The sequence below is a fragment of the Oncorhynchus keta genome, unplaced genomic scaffold, assembly GCF_023373465.1.
Source record: "Oncorhynchus keta strain PuntledgeMale-10-30-2019 unplaced genomic scaffold, Oket_V2 Un_contig_3299_pilon_pilon, whole genome shotgun sequence".
NCBI lineage: Eukaryota > Metazoa > Chordata > Actinopteri > Salmoniformes > Salmonidae > Oncorhynchus > Oncorhynchus keta.
The window spans coordinates 100,535-107,425 of NW_026287180.1; positions in this window are offsets into that span (position 1 = coordinate 100,535).

Consider the following 6,891-nt stretch of genomic DNA (forward strand, 5'->3'; position numbering starts at 1 on the left):
TGATGGAGGTAGATATGTATAGGGGAAGGGACAGGGATACTGGAGTGATGGAGGTAGATATGTATAGGGGGAAGGAGACAGGGATACTGGAGTGATGGAGGTAGATATGTATAGGGGAAGGAGACAGGGATACTGGAGTGATGGAGGTAGATATGTATAGGGGAAGGAGACAGGGATACTGGAGTGATGGAGGTAGATATGTATAGGGGAAGGGACAGGGATACTGGAGTGATGTAGATATGTATAGGGGGGAAGGGATACTGTGATGGAGGTAGATATGTATAGGGGACAGGGGATACTGGAGTGATGGAGGTAGATATGTATAGGGGGAAGGAGACAGGGATACTGGAGTGATGGAGGTAGATATGTATAGGGGAAGGGGACAGGGATACTGGAGTGATGGAGGTAGATATGTATAGGGAAGGGGATACTGGAGTGATGGAGGTAGATATGTATAGGGGTAAGGGGATACTGGAGTGATGGAGGTAGATATGTATAGGGGGAAGGAGACAGGGATACTGGAGTGATGGAGGTAGATATGTATAGGGAAGGAGACAGGGATACTGGAGTGATGGAGGTAGATATGTATAGGGGGAAGGAGACAGGGATACTGGAGTGATGGAGGTAGATATGTATAGGGGAAGGAGACAGGGATACTGGAGTGATGGAGGTAGATATGTATAGGGGTAAGGGATACTGGAGTGATGGAGGTAGATATGTATAGGGGGAGACAGGGATACTGAGTGATGGAGGTAGATATGTATAGGGGGAAGGAGCCAGGGATACTGGAGTGATGGAGGTAGATATGTATAGGGGGAAGGAGACAGGGATACTGGAGTGATGGAGGTAGATATGTATGGGGGGACAGGGATACTGGAGTGATGGAGGTAGATATGTATAGGGGAAGGAGACAGGGATACTGGAGTGATGGAGGTAGATATGTATAGGGGTTAGGAGACAGGGATACTGGAGTGATGGAGGTAGATATGTATAGGGGAAGGAGACAGGGATACTGGAGTGATGGAGGTAGATATGTATAGGGGGAAGGGGACAGGGATACTGGAGTGATGGAGGTAGATATGTATAGGGGAAAGACAGGGATACTGGAGTGATGGAGGTAGATATGTATAGGGGAAGAGACAGGGATACTGGAGTGATGGAGGTAGATATGTATAGGGGAAGGAGACAGGGATACTGGAGTGATGGAGGTAGATATGTATAGGGGAAGGAGACAGGGATACTGGAGTGATGGCGGTAGATATGTATAGGGGGAAGGAGACAGGGATACTGTAGTGATGGAGGTAGATGTGTATAGGGGGAAGGAGACAGGGATACTGGAGTGATGGAGGTAGATATGTATAGGGGGAAGGAGACGGGGATACTGGAGTGATGGAGGTAGATATGTATAGGGGAAGGAGACAGGGATACTGGAGTGATGGAGGTAGATATGTATAGGGGAAGGAGACAGGGATACTGGAGTGATGGAGGTAGATATGTATAGGGGAAGGGGACAGGGATACTGAGTGATGGAGGTAGATATGTATAGGGGAAGAGGAGACAGGGATACTGGAGTGATGGAGGTAGATATGTATAGGGGGAAGGAGACAGGGATACTGGAGTGATGGAGGTAGATATGTATAGGGGAAGGAGACAGGGATACTGGAGTGATGGAGGTAGATATGTATAGGGGTTAGGAGACAGGGATACTGGAGTGATGGAGGTAGATATGTATAGAGGGAAGGGGACAGGGATACTGGGTGATGGAGGTAGATATGTATAGGGGGAAGGAGCCAGGGATACTGGAGTGATGGAGGTAGATATGTATAGGGGAAGGAGACAGGGATACTGGAGTGATGGAGGTAGATATGTATAGGGGTTAGGAGACAGGTATACTGGAGTGATGGAGGTAGATATGTATAGGGGTAAGGGGATACTGGAGTGATGGAGGTAGATATGTATAGGGGAAGGAGACAGGGATACTGGAGTGATGGAGGTAGATATGTATAGGGGTTAGGAGACAGGGATACTGGAGTGATGGAGGTAGATATGTATAGGGGGAAGGAGACAGGGATACTGGAGTGATGGAGGTAGATATGTATAGGGGAAGGAGACAGGGATACTGGAGTGATGTAGGTAGATATGTATAGGGGTAAGGGGACAGGGATACTGGAGTGATGGAGGTAGATATGTATAGGAGACAGGGATACTGGAGTGATGGAGGTAGATATGTATAGGGGGAAGGGGATACTGGAGTGATGGAGGTAGATATGTATAGGGGGAAGGGGATACTGGAGTGATGGAGGTAGATATGTATAGGGGGAAGGGGACAGGGATACTGGAGTGATGGAGGTAGATATGTATAGGGGTTAGGAGACAGGGATACTGGAGTGATGGAGGTAGATATGTATAGGGGGAAGGGGACAGGGATACTGGAGTGATGGAGGTAGATATGTATAGGGGTTAGGAGACAGGGATACTGGAGTGATGGAGGTAGATATGTATAGGGGGAAGGGGATACTGGAGTGATGGAGGTAGATATGTATAGGGGTAAGGAGACAGGGATACTGGAGTGATGGAGGTAGATATGTATAGGGGAAGGGGATACTGGAGTGATGGAGGTAGATATGTATAGGGGGAAGGAGACAGGGATACTGGAGTGATGGAGGTAGATATGTATAGGGGAAGGAGACAGGGATACTGGAGTGATGGAGGTAGATATGTATAGGGGGTAACAGGGATACTGGAGTGATGGAGGTAGATATGTATAGGGGAAGGGGGATACTGGAGTGATGGAGGTAGATATGTATAGGGGGAAGGAGCCAGGGATACTGGAGTGATGGAGGTAGATATGTATAGGGGGAAGGAGACAGGGATACTGGAGTGATGGAGGTAGATATGTATAGGGGTAAGGGATACTGGAGTGATGGAGGTAGATATGTATAGGGGGGAAGGAGACAGGGATACTGGAGTGATGGAGTAGATATGTATAGGGGTTAGGAGACAGGGATACTGGAGTGATGGAGGTAGATATGTATAGGGGTTAGGAGACAGGGATACTGGAGTGATGGAGGTAGATATGTATAGGGGAAGGGGACAGGGATACTGGAGTGATGGAGGTAGATATGTATAGGGGAAGGGATACTGGAGTGATGGAGGTAGATATGTATAGGGGGTAAGGGGATACTGGAGTGATGGAGGTAGATATGTATAGGGGGAAGGAGACAGGGATACTGGAGTGATGGAGGTAGATATGTATAGGGGGAAGGAGACAGGGATACTGGAGTGATGGAGGTAGATATGTATAGGGGGAGGGGATACTGGAGTGATGGAGGTAGATATGTATAGGGGTAAGGGGATACTGGAGTGATGGAGGTAGATATGTATAGGGGGAAGGGGATACTGGAGTGATGGAGGTAGATATGTATAGGGGTAAGGGGATACTGGAGTGATGGAGGTAGATATGTATAGGGGGAAGGGGATACTGGAGTGATGGAGGTAGATATGTATAGGGGGAAGGAGACAGGGATACTGGAGTGATGGAGGTAGATATGTATAGGGGTAAGGGATACTGGGTGATGGAGGTAGATATGTAGTAACAGGGATACTGGAGTGATGGAGGTAGATATGTATAGGGGAAGGAGCCAGGGATACTGGAGTGATGGAGGTAGATATGTATAGGGGAAGGAGACAGGGATACTGGAGTGATGGAGGTAGATATGTATAGGGGTAAGGGGATACTGGAGTGATGGAGGTAGATATGTATAGGGGAAGGAGACAGGGATACTGGAGTGATGGAGGTAGATATGTATAGGGGTTAGGAGACAGGGATACTGGAGTGATGGAGGTAGATATGTATAGGGGTTAGGAGACAGGGATACTGGAGTGATGGAGGTAGATATGTATAGGGGAAGGGGACAGGGATACTGGAGTGATGGAGGTAGATATGTATAGGGGGAAAGGGATACTGGAGTGATGGAGGTAGATATGTATAGGGGTAAGGGGATACTGGAGTGATGGAGGTAGATATGTATAGGGGAAGGAGACAGGGATACTGGAGTGATGGAGGTAGATATGTATAGGGGAAGGAGACAGGGATACTGGAGTGATGGAGGTAGATATGTATAGGGGGAAGGAGACAGGGATACTGGAGTGATGGAGGTAGATATGTATAGGGGTTAGGAGACAGGGATACTGGAGTGATGGAGGTAGATATGTATAGGGGTAAGGGGACAGGGATACTGGAGTGATGGAGGTAGATATGTATAGGGGGAAGGGGATACTGGAGTGATGGAGGTAGATATGTATAGGGGTTAGGAGACAGGGATACTGGAGTGATGGAGGTAGATATGTATAGGGGTAAGGAGACAGGGATACTGGAGTGATGGAGGTAGATATGTATAGGGGGAAGGGGACAGGGATACTGGAGTGATGGAGGTAGATATGTATAGGGGTTAGGAGACAGGGATACTGGAGTGATGGAGGTAGATATGTATAGGGGGAAGGAGACAGGGATACTGGAGTGATGGAGGTAGATATGTATAGGGGGAAGGAGACAGGGATACTGGAGTGATGGAGGTAGATATGTATAGGGGGAAGGGGACAGGGATACTGGAGTGATGGAGGTAGATATGTATAGGGGTTAGGAGACAGGGATACTGGAGTGATGGAGGTAGATATGTATAGGAGGAAGGTGACAGGGATACTGGAGTGATGGAGGTAGATATGTATAGGGGGAAGGAGACAGGGATACTGGAGTGATGGAGGTAGATATGTATAGGGGGGAAGGGGATACTGGAGTGATGGAGGTAGATATGTATAGGGGGAAGGAGACAGGGATACTGGAGTGATGGAGGTAGATATGTATAGGGGAAGGAGACAGGGATACTGGAGTGATGGAGGTAGATATGTATAGGAGGAAGGTGACAGGGATACTGGAGTGATGGAGGTAGATATGTATAGGGGAAGGAGACAGGGATACTGGAGTGATGGAGGTAGATATGTATAGGGGTTAGGAGACAGGGATACTGGAGTGATGGAGGTAGATATGTATAGGGGAAGGTGACAGGGATACTGGAGTGATGGAGGTAGATATGTTTTGGGGGAAGGGGACAGGGATACTGGAGTGATGGAGGTAGATATGTATAGGGGTTAGGAGACAGGGATACTGGAGTGATGGAGGTAGATATGTATAGGGGGAAGGGATACTGGAGTGATGGAGGTAGATATGTTTTGGGGGAAGGGGACAGGGATACTGGAGTGATGGAGGTAGATATGTATAGGGTTAGTGTGATTAGGCAACAGGATATAAGACAGACAGAGTAGCAGCAGTTTGTATGTGAGTGGGTGTGGGGGGGTGTAGAATCAGTATTTGTGTGAGTAGGAGTGAAAATGTGTGTGTGTTTGTGTGTGTTGAAGTGACAGTGTCTGTCAGTGTATAGAGACCTGTCAATGTGTAGAGTCCTGTCAGTGTGTAGAGTCCTGTCAGAGTCCTGTCAGTGTGTAGAGTCCTGTCAGAGTCCTGTCAGTGTGTTGAGTCCTGTCAGTGTGTAGAGTCCTGTCAGTGTGTAGAGTCCTGTCAATGTGTAGAGTCCTGTCAGAGTCCTGTCAGTGTGTAGAGTCCTGTCAGAGTCCTGTCAGTGTGTTGAGTCCTGTCAGTGTGTAGAGTCCTGTCAGTGTGTAGAGTCCTGTCAGAGTCCTGTCAGTGTGTTGAGTCCTGTCAGTGTGTAGAGTCCTGTCAGTGTGTTGAGTCCTGTCAGTGTGTAGAGTCCTGTCAGTGTGTCGAGTCCTGTCAGTGTGTAGAGTCCTGTCAGTGTGTAGAGTCCTGTCAGTGTGTAGATTCCTGTCAGTGTGTAGAGAGAGTCCTGTCAGTGTGTTGAGTCCTGTCAGTGTGTAGAGTCCTGTCAGTGTGTAGAGTCCTGTCAGTGTGTTGAGTCCTGTCAGTGTGTCGAGTCCTGTCAGTGTGTAGAGTCCTGTCAGAGTCCTGTCAGTGTGTAGAGTCCAGTCAGTGTGTAGAGTCCTGTCAGTGTGTTGAGTCCTGTCAGTGTGTAGAGTCCTGTCAGTGTGTTGAGTCCTGTCAGTGTGTAGAGTCCTGTCAGTGTGTCGAGTCCTGTCAGTGTGTAGAGTCCTGTCAGTGTGTAGAGTCCTGTCAGTGTGTAGAGTCCTGTCAGTGTGTAGATTCCTGTCAGTGTGTAGAGAGAGTCCTGTCAGTGTGTTGAGTCCTGTCAGTGTGTAGAGTCCTGTCAGTGTGTAGAGTCCTGTCAGTGTGCAGAGTCCTGTCAGTGTCAGTGTGTAGAGTCCTGTCAGTGTGTTGAGTCCTGTCAGTGTGTAGAGTCCTGTCAGAGTCCTGTCAGTGTGTTGAGTCCTGTCAGTGTGTAGAGTCCTGTCAGTGTGTTGAGTCCTGTCAGTGTGTAGAGTCCTGTCAGTGTGTCGAGTCCTGTCAGTGTGTAGAGTCCTGTCAGTGTGTAGAGTCCTGTCAGTGTGTAGAGTCCTGTCAGTGTGTAGATTCCTGTCAGTGTGTAGAGAGAGTCCTGTCAGTGTGTTGAGTCCTGTCAGTGTGTAGAGTCCTGTCAGTGTGTAGAGTCCTGTCAGTGTGCAGAGTCCTGTCAGTGTCAGTGTGTAGAGTCCTGTCAGTGTGTTGAGTCCTGTCAGTGTGTAGAGTCCTGTCAGTGTGTAGAGTCCTGTCAGTGTGTTGAGTCCTGTCAGTGTGTAGAGTCCTGTCAGTGTGTAGAGTCCTGTCAGTGTGTAGAGTCCTGTCAGTGTGTAGAGTCCTGTCAGTGTGTAGAGTCCTGTCAGTGTGTAGAGTCCTGTCAGTGTGTAGAGTCCTGTCAGTGTGTAGATTCCTGTCAGTGTGTAGAGAGAGTCCTGTCAGTGTGTAGAGTCCTGTCAGTGTGT